Source organism: Geotrypetes seraphini, chromosome 2 (assembly GCF_902459505.1).
Source record: "Geotrypetes seraphini chromosome 2, aGeoSer1.1, whole genome shotgun sequence".
NCBI lineage: Eukaryota > Metazoa > Chordata > Amphibia > Gymnophiona > Dermophiidae > Geotrypetes > Geotrypetes seraphini.
In genome coordinates, this window is record NC_047085.1 from 160684019 (window position 1) to 160699863 (window position 15845).

The 15845-nt window shown below is 40.0% G+C and overlaps 1 long non-coding RNA gene across 2 annotated transcripts in view; it reads right to left on the bottom strand.

The window, feature by feature from the left end:
* The window catches only part of LOC117353711, a 64406-nt gene extending 49743 nt beyond the window's left edge, over window positions 1-14663 (bottom strand). Inside the window, exon 1 of one of the 2 annotated variants that reach the window (XR_004538002.1) lies at window positions 14409-14663. This is a non-coding gene — a long non-coding RNA (uncharacterized LOC117353711). The other variant, XR_004538003.1, reaches the window with a different exon arrangement.
* Window positions 14664-15845: the final 1182 nt, after the last annotated feature.

Sequence of the window (15845 nt, forward strand, 5' to 3'; positions counted from 1 at the left end):
GATTCTTGCCCAGAAATAGCTAAGAAGAAAAAATTAAAAAATTTAAATTGAATCAGGTTGGGCAGACTGGATGGACCATTCGGGTCTTTATCTGCCGTCATCTACTATGTTACTATGTTACTATAACAAACCTGAGAAAAACAATGACATGAAAATTTTCTGTCTGCCCATCTGTAATGGAAATACCACAGATGAATCGTAAATACATACAGAATTAGCAAGGGAGTGTGGAAAAAAGTGTCTAGTACAATCAATACTGAACTGAAATGTCTGAAAGTTTAAAGGTTTATTTCACTCCTTCTTGGGCATTTTATCTTATGCTTATTTATTTAGATTTATTGACCAGCTTCATGAAAATATTCACCCAAGCTGGTATACAAGAGGTATAGCTCCATAAATACAATTTATATTGTATTATCAGCATAACAATAGTAAAAAGACCAAATGTAAACATAAGCACTATATGATCAATTAGCTAAATTTGGAAAGAGGCAAATTAAATCCTAGTAATTGAAGTAATATGACACAGTATCATAAATATAGATGACCTTTTAACAGAAAAAAATATTGAAAATTAATATAACAGAAATATGAATGCAATTCATTCTTCACTATATTCTTACTTAACTTACCCCCCCCCCCCACCTTTTTACAAAACTGTAACTCAATTTTTAGCACCAGCCATGGTGGTAAGAGCTCTGAAGCTCATAGGAATTCTATGAGTGTCGGTGGCCGGCACTAAAAACCATGCTACAGTTTTGTAAAAAAATACATGCTACTAAAACCATGCTACTAAAACCAAGTTACTAAAACCGTGCTACTAAAACCGTGCTACTAAAACCGTACTACTAAAACCATACTACTAAAACCATGCTACTAAACCGTGCTACTAAACCGTGCCACTAAAACCATGCTACTAAAACATGCTACAGTTTTGTAAAAAAAAAAAAAAAAAGGGGTGGTGGTTAATGCTTTGTTCTCAATGATCTAATCCACAGGCGTCAAACTCAAGGCTCACGGGCCAAATCCAGCCCGCCGGGCCGTTTTATGCAGCTTGCGGTGCGATGCGGCATTTTCATTGCCAACCTTCTGGCCAGCTCCTTCCTCCTCAATGACGCAGGGCGCACAAATCTGTGGGTGACAGCTCCTACGCACGTCCTGAGCCTGAACTGGAAGCCTTCTCTCTGATGTCGTAAAATCAGAGGAAATGCTTCCGGATGAGGCATGGGAAGGAGCTTTGTGCACACTGCGGCAGTGAGGAGAAGGTAGCCAGCTAGAAGATAACACCAGGGCGGCAATGATAACTTTGCATTGCACCGCGGGCCACATAAAACAGCCAGGCGAGAGCTGGCCAGAAGGTAAGACACCCACCGGAGGGAGGGACCTAGTTTAGGGAAACAACAAATGTAGGGAGAATTATTTCATTTTCAATTTAGTGATTTAACTATGTCAATTTTGAGAATTTATATCTGCTGTCTATATTTTGCATTGCTCAGGAAGTAATACATTTGTTTCTTTTTCTCTGGGGTTGTACTGCATGCAGAGTCTTGAATCTTAGGATTTTGTTTGTATATATTAGTACTTTTAGTTTTTGGTCCCATATTTGCATAGGGATTATCTGTGCTCTGGTAGGAATGAATGTTGAGAAGCATACAGTGTGCTTTGTGTAGTTTAATTTTGTGGTTAACTATTATGTGTTGTTAATAAGATTATATTGTGTGTGTATATATGAAAAATGAATGGAAAAAAATGGTTTTACAATTAGTACTATTATGGGGGAGGGGTCTGGGGCAAAGATAGGGCGGGGCCTGGCTCACAACTTAGCCTGTGTTTTGGATTTTGGCCCCTTAATGTGATTGAGTTTGACACCTCTGATCTAAATAATCATTGTCCACTTCTGGATCTTGAAAAAAGGGTTCATTTGGTAACAGTTCTTGTAAGACTTTATCATTGCATCTCAGATGTTTATGTGTTTTGTAGGTTTTTATAGTGTTTCTGAATGATGACAAATATATATTTGAGTGTAAATTCTTAACACTCAATTCAGTGGTATGTAAGTAGTGATATGATCCTCTTAAGGCATGTTGCACTTTTGACTGCTCACAATTTCACATCAGTCACTTTTACACAATATGTTTTTATCTATGCATATTATTATCAAATGTTTGGATCACTTATTTGTGTTTTTGAGGTATTTTTAGACCCTAAAGGAATGGTGAAGATGAAAAGTGAGGGAAATTGGAAACTCCCACAATGAATAAAAAATCTCACTATTTAGGGTTCAATTACAAAATGGCGTATGAGCCCTCAAAATATCCACGTCTGTGTTTGTTCTTTCTTGGGCTCATATCATAGCCATCTGATTGTATATAGCTTGTATGCTTACTGCTGTTTTAACTTTTGTATTTCTTCAAAATATATAAATAAAGACTGAAAACAGCACATATTTTATTTTATACTTATCCTTTAATGTAGTGTCTCTAGCATGCCTCGATGGGACCCATTTCGCCCACAAGGGCTTTTTCAAGGGTTCATGCCCCAGAACTAAGAGGACGCTAAGAATAGAGCTCCTCCACGAACCCTTGAAAAAGCCCTTGTGGGCAAAATGGGTCCCATCGGGGCATGCTAGAGACACTGCCTTAAAGGATAAGAAAAAATGAAATATGTGCTGTTTTCAGTCTTTATTTATATATTTTGAGGAAATACAAAAGTTAAAACAGCAGTAAGCATACAAGCTATATACAATCAGATGGCTATGATATGAGCCCAAGAAAGAACAAAATCAGACGTGGATATTTTGAGGGCTCATACGCCATTTTGTAATTGAACCCTAAATAGTGAGGTTTTTTATTCGTTTTATGTTTTAGACCAGTGATTCCCATACCTGTCCTGGAGGACCCCCAGGCCAGTCGGGTTTTCAAGATAGCCCTGATGAATATGCATGACAGAGATTTGCATATAAAGGAGATGCCAGGAATGCAGATCTGCTTCATGCATATTCATTAGGGCTATCTTGAAAACCCGACTGGCCTGGGGGTCCTTCAGGACAGGTTTGGAAACCACTGTTTTAGACCCTCCTGACGTAGCCCTTTATGGGGGCAAAACATGGCCCATGTTGGTTATTTTGATTCAATAAAGTGTGTACTTGATTTCATCTGGGATCCACTCTGTTTTCCATACACCTGCATTGTTGTGGATGTACTGTTGATTCCTCTTTTTGGCCCAAAAAAACGCATTAGGTCTTTTTTTGGGGGAAACAATGCCCAATCACAAACCCACAGCATCTTTATATCCCCCCACTGCTGACCCTTCCATCTCTCATTTCTCCTGCCGATCGCGAGACCAACATACCATTGCCTTCTTCCAATTGGCAGTGTCGCAGTAGCAATCTAAATGGGTTGCTTCGGGCCTTTTCCCACCAGGGCATTCCATGTGCCGCATTGCTAATGACATCATCAATGATGCGGCAGAGGAATGCCCCAGCAGGAGAAGACCCGAAGCAGCCCATTTAGATTGCTGCCACAACGCTGCCATTTGGAAGAAGGTAATGGTATGTCGGTCTTGCGATCGGCGTGAGGAGGGAGAGATGGAAGGGTCAGCGGGGGGGGGGGGGAGGGTGTGCGAGGGGGGGAGGGGAAGCACTGCTGCCAGTGAATCCAGTGATTCAACTAGGGCTTATTTTCGGGGTAGGTCTTATTTTTGGGGAAACATGGTACTTAAGAAATACCTTAATAGGCACTGAATAGAAGATATGATGCTTACGTCATAATAAAATGAAACATCTTAATAGGCAGCAAAGGGTACACCCTCAGCTCGCTATAGGGTCCTATTACTAAAGCGCGCTAACTGATTTAGCACATGCTAAATGCTAAGGCGCCCATTATATTCTATGTGCACCTTAGTATTTAGTGCGTGCTAAATTGGTTAGCATACCTTAGTAAAAGGACCCCTAAGTTAGGCACTGAAAGATTTTTACTTTTATTTATAAATACTTTTATATATACTTTTCAGTCACTCACAAATGTAATTTTTCTTTTAGAATTACATTTCAATTGCCCAGTCAGTCACGGCAGTTCTGTCAGTATTCAACTTTGTCTGACAGATTGTTTCTTAAATGCTTTAGACCACAGGTGTCAAAGTCGGTCCTCGAGGGCCAGAATCCAGTCGGGTTTTCAGGATTTCCCCAATGAATCTGCATGAGATCTATTTGCATGCACTGCTTTCAATGCATATTCATTGGGGAAATCCAGAAAACCCGACTGGATTCCAGCCCTCGAGGAGGGACTTTGACACCCCTGCTTTAGACTTTTGACTGACAGGATAAATAAGTATTTAGTCAAGATCCCCATTCTTTAAAAATATTTGAATATCCACATCAGTTCATCTCATCACTTCTTCTCTCTTTCATTCATACAATTAACAACCTGTAGTTAGCTCTGGCTTGATAATGTAAATAACTTTTCTCTCAACTTCCATTTATAAAAGCTCATGAAATTTATAATATTTTTCAAAATAAGTCATCTACAGAACCTCACTTCCATCACCCACACTTCATATATTACAGTTTTTTACAATTAACATTTTTTCTTAAAATTTATATTCAAATTGCAGCACACTTTAAAAATCCATTCCTTATCAAAAACTAACCCAAAATGAATAACTGTGTCGTTTTAGAATCTGACTGTTGCAAGGTAGAATGAGTCTCTTTGCTTTGCAGGCAAGCACTTCCCTTTTACCCTGCAACTTAGCCTCAATCAAAATCCTTTTAAGCAGCAGAAATCAACATAAAAGTTATTCCTCAGTTCTCTTATGCCTTGTCTGGGTCTCTTGATGCTACTCATCACTTCTATCCGGCCACAGCATTCTGCTACATAGCTCTGCTCTCTGAGCTGGCCTTGGGGTATGCTGGCTATCCTGTGCATACTTGGGAAAGTATGTGCACTTCTGGATTTAGAAGAAGGTTTTGTTTTGGCTTGAGACAATCCTGCCTCTAGGGCTAAACTGCACTTTGTATAGGCCATTGCCTCATCTGAAAGCCTGGACTACCAACTTCACTATATTAGCACCATCATTCACCTCAGGACCCCACATAAGCCCTGGGTGAGCAAATAATTGTTAACTCTGTGTGTGCGTGTATGTGCTGCACAATCAGGGAATAAAACACAATATGAAATCATCAGTACTTACATACAAAGTGAAAATAAAAACAGTAAAACCTTAACTTACAAATCATTTAAATAATTTTGTTTTTACTAATTTTCTAAAACTGAAGTAGGATGAGGAATGCATAGTGATATTACTCAACCATTCATTCAATTTACCTGCCTGGAAAGCAAGAGTTCTATCTAAGAATCTTTTATATCGACAGGCCTTTATTGTAGGATAAGTAAACATGTTAATTCCATGAGTAGGCCTGTTAATAATAATAATAATAATAATTTTATTCTTATATACCGCCAAAGCTGTGGTAGTTCGAGGTGGTTTACAACAAAGAAGAGCTGGACAATCAGCGAATATAGGTACAGTGTAAGATCATCAAAATACAGGAGAGAATGATACAGAGGTGAGGCAAGAGAGATCTTGGGAACACTTCGGTTGGAGATGGAGAGGTAGGGCTTAAGAGGACTTGGTTACAAATTGGTTGAACAAGTTTGTTTTTACAAGTTTTCTGAAACTTAGGTAGGAAGAGGAGTGCGTGATAATGTTACCCAACCAATCGTAGGGGCCAACCCAAATATTGATTTAAAACAAAGACAAGAAAATTTGAACAGAACTCTTGCTTCCAGGGGTAACCAGTTCAATTTTTGATAATAAGGATTTATATGTTCCCATTTTTTCAACCCGAAGATCAATCTAACAGCCGAGTTTTGAATAACTCGAAGTCGTTGAAGGGTTTTCTTAAAAGTTCCCAAGTAAATGATATTACAGTAGTCAAACATACTTAGAATGGAAGATTGAACCAATAAACGGAATGATACAGCATCAAAATATTTTCTAGGCGCAGCAGCCCCTAGCACGGCTTTGTAAAACAGGCCATTAGTTTCCACAATACCGAGACGCATTTTCTAACCAATGCATCCGTATGTTCAACTAAAGTCACAGATTAATCCAATGTCACTCCCAAAATTTTTATGGAATAGTCAATTGGGAAGACCTGATTATTCAAAGAAATCGATAAATCTTTAATTTTGTCATTCAGGCTTGCCAGAAAGAATTTGGTTTTGTCAGAATTGAGTTTCAATTTAAATGCAGTCATCCACAATTCAATTTGCTTTAAAATAAAAGACAGATGATTTTTTATCTCAGAAGTCAGGTTAGTAAAAGGAATAACTATAGTGATATCATCTGCATAGATATACAATTTTACTTTCAAACTTTTCAATAAGTTCCCTAGAGAGGCAATGTAAATGTTAAACAAAGTAGAGGATAAAGGGGAACCCTGCGGAACTCCGCAAGAGTTTACCCAACTGCAGGATTGCTTATTATCACTATAGACTTGATACGATTGTTTACCCAAAAAACCCTGAAACCATTTCAACACATTACTGGAAATTCCAATTGACTGTAAGCAGTCAAGTAGAATAATATAATCAACTAGATCAAAGACACTACTTAAATCTAACTGCAAAACTAGAGTGCTTGTGCCTTGGCTGAACAGACTATGAAGAAAGTCTAATAATGATGCAATAATTGTTTATATATATATATGTCTAACCATGATGCTAAACATAGCATGGGTGATTTTAAAAGGACTCATTTTCTTGATATATGGAGATTTCATAGTTGATAAAGATAATTAAAATGGTTTTAAAAAGTTGCTTGAGTTTGTGGAATCATAGTAAATGAAAAGCCTTGCAGTATCCCAAAATTTTTGAACTGTAATTTTAGAGGAAGTTCATACCTCCCAAATAATATATTTGAAATAAGGTCCATTTGTGTTAAAAACCCACAAAATCTCTGTTTTACTTGGGTTCAAGCAGTTTGTTGGTTTTCGCCTATTCCTGAGTTGCTTTTAGACATGCAATAAATTTACTCAAAGTTGTGGGTAGATCTGGCTCAGTGACTATAAATAGTTGTAGATCATTGGCTTAGTTTTAGAATTTTGTGTCTATAAGCCAAAGTAGCATAGCTTGAGGCTTGAGGTAGATGTTAAATAAAATAAGAAATGGTAAAGATTCATCGTCCCTCACAGTCCAGTGCCCATGGTAATAACTGAACAGAACTGATTTTTGTCTGCCTGACAGACAGGTTTTGATCTATACAAATACTTTGCCATCATTACCTCTTTTTTGCCAGTCATGCAAGCAGTGTGAATGGCTGAAGAAAAATCCTGCCCTATTAGCTTCATGAAGAATCACCTGTCACAGTTCCACCTATCCAAAACCTCCACTCTGATCCTGTTCTCCCACTGACCTTTGATCAAGATGATGTAACTTCCTTATTGTTACTTAACCCACTCTGTCTTAAGGTGCTTGTACCATGGGCATGTGCTGAAGGAATGCTCCCTGTGCACTTCTTTGGGCATCTTCTTTGGTACTCTATAGGTGATCTCTTCTCTTGCCCTTTGCTTTTTTTCTCCCTCCTCTTCTGTTGCAACATATTCGCCCTCAATCCCTGGCCCTTATCAGCCCACCATTCCTGTCCATACCAACTCTGACCCTTGCCCACCCTACAACTCTGGCCTTCCTTCTGCTACCTATCTGCCATTCCTCTCTCTTCCCCCTCAATATCCAAGACCTCATGCATTTATATCAGCGTACTCAATATGACTTCAATTGACAAAAACACTTCTTTGTCACTGACCTTTTTTTTTTTTTTTTTTTTTACATAGAAACATATAAAAATAAAGGCAGATAAAGACAATCTCTTCCTCCCCTCCCCCCCCCCATATTCAGACTGTGGAAGATTGCTGATGATCTTCTGCAGTCCACGGTGAACCCAAAACTTCGCCAGCACTGTAAATTACAAGGTGATGGCTGTATCCAGAAGGATGCTAAGCTACCATAGAGAGAGGCTCATCCATAAGTCATTGGTGAGGCCTCATTTGAAGTATTGTGTTTAATTATGGATACCATATCTCATTAAAAACATAAAAAAAAAAACTTGACATGGTCAGAGGATGATGACAAAAATGATTTGAGGCTTGTGCCAAAAGACATATAAGAAGATACTTGAAGACCTCAATATGTATAACCTAGAGAAAAGGAGGGATAAGGAGGTTATGATACAGACATTTAAGGGTTTTTTTTTACTAAGGCGCGCTAGCCGATTTAGCGTGCGCTAAATGCTAATGTGCCCATTATATTCTATGGACGCATTAGCATTTAGCACACGCTAAGTCAGCTAGCACCAGAGCCGGATTAACCAATAGGCCAAGTAGGCATGTGCCTAGGGCCCGAAGTTGTCAGGGGGGCCCGATGAAACAGAGGGCTTGGTTTGTTTGTTTTTTTCCCTTGGCAACGCGGGCCCCCCGGGAAATATCGGCAGTGCTGGGACCCCACCCCTGAAATATTGGCAGCGCTGCCCCCTCCCCTGGGAGATCGACAACACCGCCCTCCCCCGGCATCGCCATCAACCAACCTGAATAAGTGACGTCGGAGGGGGTGGACCGGCAGAGTTGCTGCAAGGTCCAGCGATGACTACGTCTGCTGGGCTCTGCTCAGGGAAGAGGTAAGTGACGTCAGAGGGGTTGGACAGGCAGACGCAGTCATCACGGGACCTTGCAGCAACTTTTTGCATCTGCCGGTCCACCCCTTCCAACGTCACTTATTCAGGTTGGTTGATGGCGATGTCAGGGGAGGACAGTGTTGTCGATCTCCCGGGGGGGGGGGGAACCAGTGCTGCTGATCTTTCTGGGGGGGCCCAGCGCTGCCGATCTTTCCCAGGGGGAGGCAATGCTGCCGATATTTCCCGGGGGCCCACGTTGCCAAGGGAAAAAAACAAAAAAATTGAGTCCTCTGTTTCATCGGGACACCTTGATGGGCATACTGGATGGACTATGCAGATCTTTAACTGCAAACATTTACTATGTTAACTTCCAACTATCACCTTATTTCAAATATGCCCTTCTTCTCCAAACTACTTAAAAAATGTTGTTGTTTTTTTTTAGCTGAAACTTGTCTCTTTTCTTGAGAAGACCTACATTCTCCATCAGAATCAAGCCATCAGAGTCTCTCGATCAACACACTTATGTAGTTGTCATCTCTTTTAACCTTTCCTCTGATCTTGTGCAAAACTCCCTTCTTCTTCATCAACTGGTATCTTTGTTCCCCTATCTTGGAATGCTCACAGATCTTTTCTCGCGAGAAGTACCCAAAGATTCAAACTTTCTTTTCCCTCAGTTAAGGGAATAAAAGCTGTCAGGAAATTTAGCTAATCTTTTATTTTTAAATTGACAGAATTATGGAATGAAATAACTTTTACTTTAAGGGGTCCAGGCTCCTTTCAATCCTTTCGCAAAACTTTAAAAACAATTCTGTTTGAAAATCATTTTGTAAATCACTCATTAATTTTTTTGTCTTTTGATTTATGGTCCCTTTTTTGTTTTATTACCTTATGTTTTTCTTTCTAATTATTGTTAACCAAGTCTAGCTCCTCTTTTGGTGATGACCCAGTCTACAAATCCAAGTTTTAGTTTAGTTTAACTATAATTCATTGGTATAACTTACACTGTCCTTTCATGGCTTTGTAGTTACCACTCTGACCATTCTTTCTATCTTAGTCACTTTCAGCCCCACTCTCCTATCTACCCTCTTACCTCTGGTGTTCCTCAGTGCTCTATGCTTGCTCCCCCCTCCCCCACCTTGTTTAATAATTCCCTCTATCCCTACTCACCATTATCCAAAATCAGGTTGTTTCATTCTGCTATGCTGATCTGAGGAAAAAGGGTTTACTTTCCAAAGCTAATCATAAACTACATTAAGTTAGTCCAATAAAAAAGGTATTTTTTTCCTTTATGTTTTTGTTTTATTTCTATATATTACCTTGAAGAGTGGACTAACATGGCCACCACACCATTTCACCATTATGCTGATAATATTCAAATTCTATTTTATGTTTTCTCTGTCATTTTTCTTGTCCTCCTTAAACACCTGCTTTCCTCCCTGGTCTCCTCCTGGCTAAAAGGCAATCTCTCCAAGTGTGAAACCATTCACTCCCCAAACCCACACTTCCCTGCCCTCTCTGATGGTCACAATTTCTCCTGAAGTGACTTTTTGAGAATCTTTGGTGTTCAATTAAACTTCAGATTCTCATTTCACCAACACAGTGATACTGTGAGCCAATCCTCTTTCTTTGCACTACAAGTGTTCTGTGCCCCTTCACCACTTTCTTCCCTTTAGCCATATCAGTAGACTGATTCTGGGCCAAGCCATTTCCCTAATTGACTACTGTAACTCTCTTTTTGCAGGCTTACTCCTACATTTCTTGAAGCACCTAGAACTCATTCAGTCTACTGCTGTTAAGCGCTTTCACTGGGCCCACTGTTTGTATCATGTGATTCCCCTGTTATGGTCTGAACACTGGCTTTTTCTTTTATGGCACTAATTCCAAATCCTCCTATTTGTCTTTATTTATTTAAACCATTCTACCAGGGGAGCTGAGAATGGTTTACATGAATTTATTCAGGCACTCAAGTATTTTTCCCTGTCTGTCCCGGCGGGCTCACAATCTATCTAATGTACCAGGGGCAATGGAGAGCAAGGAATAGCATGGGTTTGAACCCACAACTTCAGGGTGCTTAGGCTGTAGCTTTAAACATTGTGCCACACTCCACCCTTCTGTTCTAGCCTACATCAACATTTCCTTATCCCCTTTGCACTTCACTGCCTTCTGTTCTTCCAGTAGCAGATTTCTCCACCTTCCCTAACCCTTGTCCCTCTGCCTGAACATTTCCTGGAAAACTGTCTTCAGCTATCTTAGACCAAAGCTCTATAATATAGTGCTTCCCCATATCTTTGGCCTTCATCCTTTGCCTATGTGTTTTTCACATTGTAAACTGCATACAGTACATATATGCCACATCTGTGGCCCTTGGTGATATATCAAGAATTTGTAAATAAATACAAGAACTGTTTCTGATCTATACCACAATTTGAAGCCAGGTTGACTTGGATCTAGCTAGTTTTTCTTATTTAGATGCCCCATCAATAAGGCCCCTGTTTGCTAGATGAACTGTTTTTTTTCTAGTGAGGAATCAACTGATTAAGCCTTTCAAGTTATTTTCAAGAGCTTCCTCTGTAAACCCTCTTGAATGAGTCCCAAGGGGCTGGGCTTCAGGAAGTTGGAGGGTGGTGAGCAAATGTTTAATTCATTACCTGGTGGAAAGTTTAATGAAACTCCCTTTAGGTCTTGATGGAGTCCTTTAATTTTGTTTGCAAAGTATGCAAGAAAATCATTGCTGGTCAGTTATGTTTGAGAAGACTAGTTCTATTGTGTGATTTCAGCAGACTGTTTAGTATTTTAAATAACTGCTTGGTTGATTTACAGCCTGTTCATTTCATTGAGATAAATATTGCATTTTGCCTGCTGTTAAGGCCTGGTGGTGCAATGCCACATGTTCTTACAGCTGAACCTGTCTTCTTCTAGACAAAAATTACACAATTTTCTTTACAGTTTACATCCTTTATACTTACGGCTATGTAGTACTGGGGAAAACCAAGGAGAGCATTTACTTATAGGACATAGGACCTTCTTTTGTGGGGCCATTATTTCTAAAGCCATTGATAGGTGTGCATTCAAGATGTCAACCTACACTGACACTATCCCCATGTTTTCATCCACATGTGGGTAGAAAAAGACCTCCAGGAAACTCCCAGAAGTAATATTTCTCATATCACAATTTTTTTTTCCAAATTCTGGTCTTGCTTTTCTGTGTTAGATTGCCATGGCATTGAATTTCCGGGTATATGGAGCAGGTGAAAACAAAGCCAGTCAAGTGCTACATTTGACATTTAATCAGCTATGTGCATGCGCCTTCAATTCCCCACCACCAAACCTCTAGGTCTTGCTGGCACCAGCACAGCTCAACCTGCTGCTCGCGCCAACCTTGGAATTGCCCTCTAACACTACTTCTGGGTTCCACGACTAGGAAGTGATGTCAGAGGGAGAGCCAATGCTGGCACAGGCAGCACATTAGAGATGCTGCTCGCTAAACAGGTATAGGGGAAGGGAAGGGAAGAGGGCTTGGCAGGAGGGGTGGTAAAAGAACGAGAGAGGCATAGAAGAGAGTGAAGGGGTATGCCACCACCTTGGGTGCCTCTCACCCTCACTATGCCACTGATTAGGATTATTATTTATAGCAATTAACCAGCTCAATATCCATTCTGCACCCGGAACACCCCCAAAATAACAGATTTTGGCTTTGCTGCTAACTGGGAATTATCAGAGGCACTATCTTGTGAAGTGCTGCTGAAAATGACTGGCTAGCCCTGGATAGGCAATTTAAATAGCCAAGAGCCTTCCCTGGGCATTAAAATTATTTTGAATATTGGGTCTAGTATTAAAAAGTATCTATCTTTGATAGGACCATTATCTGGATACCATCATCCTTGTGTTCTAAGATGTTGACTCTGTTTTAGAATACCAAGTCTAGCATATGGGTTGGATTATAGAGATACTATCATATCAAGAAAAGCAGTAGTATTGATGGAGACTGAGAGACAAGATCTTGCCTACTGCCTTACTGGTACCCAACCAGTGCCATGCTTGACACACTGGTGCCCACCTATTATTATCACTAGAACCTTGCTGCTATTTTCCAAGAAGGTAAATGTAAAGATGCCAAAGTCGAACCATCCCAAATTGTGAGATTTACAACTTAAAAGAATAAAACTGAAGGTTTCTATCTAGGAGTGAGATTTTCTAGATGGTCTATTCAGGGTATTAGTGTGATCACTGGGATATTGCTCTTCACTTGTAAAAAAAATAGCATCAATTTTTTACTTTTCTTTGGAGCCTCTGAAAGGATACTTGGTGAAGACAATATTGAAAAGGTTAAAATTCTCTAGGCTGAACATTGCCCTGAACTGAGTGGCTAAAATTATGTTGGGTGTATAGATGGAATCACAACATGTATAATTATATAGCATGTATGAGTCAGGGAAACGTAATAGGGGAGGGATGTCAAAGGACTCAGTAAGGTTGGCTTTTATATCTTCCTTTTGTTAGGTCTCATATTTGCTTCTTTATAGGTTCCCCTCTCATAAAAGCAGTGATCAGCATCAGTATATTGGCACTGAGGCTCTAATGAGTGAGAGAAAGGGATCGAAGAGTTAGTGAGAAAACATTCAAATGAAAGTGACACAGTTCTCTAATGAGTGTTACAAGTAGCTCAAACTACAGCACAAGAGTGAGAAAGCTTTCAAATAAATGTGACACATTTCTAATGAGCAAAAGAAGGGGCTCAAAGTACATGACAGTGATAAAGCCTTAAAAAAACAAGAGAGGCTAAAAGAACAGGAGTCAGAAAAGGATCTCAATGACCGCAAGAGTGAGAAAGCCTTCAAATGAGTATAAGGCATCTGAATCCATTCAGAATCTTTAATGAATACAGTATACCCCTAATCCGACTGAGCAACATGATTGTAGAGTCCAATGGTGATATCAAAAGCATAAACTATAATCATTGAGGTTGAGCAACATGAGATTGTGGTAACAATTTGCAATACAGCAAGAGAACGTATGATAATTTTTAAAACAGGACAATGTGGTTTTGAAAGGAACTGAAACAGAAAAGACTTTGTTCCGGTACAGGTTTTCTGGCCCAATGGGGTATTCCCGTTGAGCTATTTTATAAAGAAAACAGTTGTGTAATATGATTTGTTCACAGAGAGTGTGGTTTCATAATATGTTATTTAAATCAGTTTGATATAAATATATTTGTTTATGTGGTAATAAAAAATAAAAAATGATAAATGCAATAGAAGGCTTCTTAAAGTTAGTAGTTATTTATTGTTGAGTTAGCTGAAGCTATTTTAAGTGATTTAAAGCCCTATTTGTATTAATTGGTATGCTTAACCCACTATTGAGACATCGTAAAATTAGAGTAAGTGAATGCATGTACCTTTAGAATCCCTTTTAGAATCGCCCTTTGACCCTCACTTGCACTGTATTTGAGGGGACCAATTAATATCATTTTCTTTCTTGATAGATTAATTCAGGAAGGGTATGTGTTGTGTTCATCTGAACTCCATATATTGGGCTTTTTTTCCAGATAGATTATTATATAAGGGGAAAGGATTGGTCCAAGAATAACTACTTCTCAGTCGGAACCGCCGGCCGCCTGAGGCCGTCCCAGTGAGTGCCTGGCCGCGATACCTCTACACACGCGCGCTTCCCGCAAATAGCGGCAGCAAACAGCAGATGGACAGTGCTGGTCTGAAGCCGCCACCCCAGGCCGATCTACCTACCCGCTGCCTTCCGGTCAGACTAGGCGCTGCTTAAGCGGGTTAAGGATGGCTCGACGCTACATTCTAGGCAGTGCAGGCTTAATCGGATTGAGGACGCTCCGACGCTGCGTCCGAAGCAGTGCACGCTGGTCTCTTTAGATTGCAAGGCGCCCGATGCAGGGGATAAGGATGGCCGCTGCGTGATTATGAGAAAATAAGTCGCGCCTGCCTCCTCAGCTCTCCGATTCAAAAGGGGGGCGACCTCCCTTCCGCCCAGCTAAACTATCTCCCCTTCCCTGCCCCTACTCCTCCCTGATTGGCCGTGTTTTGTTGACCCTCCCCTATCCCTATCTCGGCCCTCTCTGCCCTAGCCCTTCCCCCCTCCTGTGCAACGGCTTTGGCCGATTTGGCCACGCTCCTCCCTAAATGGGATAGGAGCTTGTTCTATATATTGGGCTTTTTTTCCAGATAGAATATTATATAAGGGGAAAGGATTGGTCCAAGAAGCACTACTTCTCCAAAGACGATGTAGACTTCCTAGCTTATCTGTCCTTGCCAGAAGAGAAGATATTTCTATCTAAGAGTTCTTCAGCCTTTGGTGTAGGCTTCAAAGTGACTGGCTGGGAAGCTGGTTGAGTGGAAGGCAAGAGAAGACAGGTGAATGGAGTTCATTCTGAGGAAAGGGATGTAACTAGTAATGTGAAGTAGGATTGATTCTTGGCCTATTTCTTTTTAATATGTTTGTGAGCTATATTGCTGAAGGGCTGTCAAGTAAGGTTCGCCACTTTAAGGATGATAGTAAAATCTTCAATAAGGTAGTAGACTGAAAAATTGCAGTTATGTAATATACACAAATGCTTTAATGCTGGTAACTTTTTTTTGTTGAGAAATAATGATCTCTTATTTACATAAGATCATAATACGAAGCCTTACTGGGTCAGACCAATGATCCATCTAGCCTAGTTTACATGGTAGCCAATCCAGGTCACTAGTACCTGGCAAAAACCCAAATTCCATGGTAACGATCCAAGGCAAGCAGTGGCTTCCCCCATATCTGTCTCAATAGCAGACTATGGACTTTTCCTCCAGGAACTTGTCAAAACCTTTTCTTTTAAACCAGCTACATTAACTGCTCTTACTACATCCTCTGGCAATGGGTTCCAGAACTTAACTATTCACTGAGTGAAAAAAAATATTTCTTCCTATTGATTTTAAAAGTATCTCCTTAAGTGTTCCCTAGTCTTTGTAATTTTTGATGGAGTAAAAAATGTATCAACTTGCACTCAATCTACACCACTCGGGATTTTGTAGACTTCAATCATATCTCCCCTCAGACATCTCTTTTCCAACCTGAAGAGCCATAGCTTCTTTAGTTTTCCCTCATATGAGAGGAGTTCCATCCCTGTTATCATCTTGGTCTCTCTTTGATCCTTTTCTAGTTCCACTATATCTTTTTTG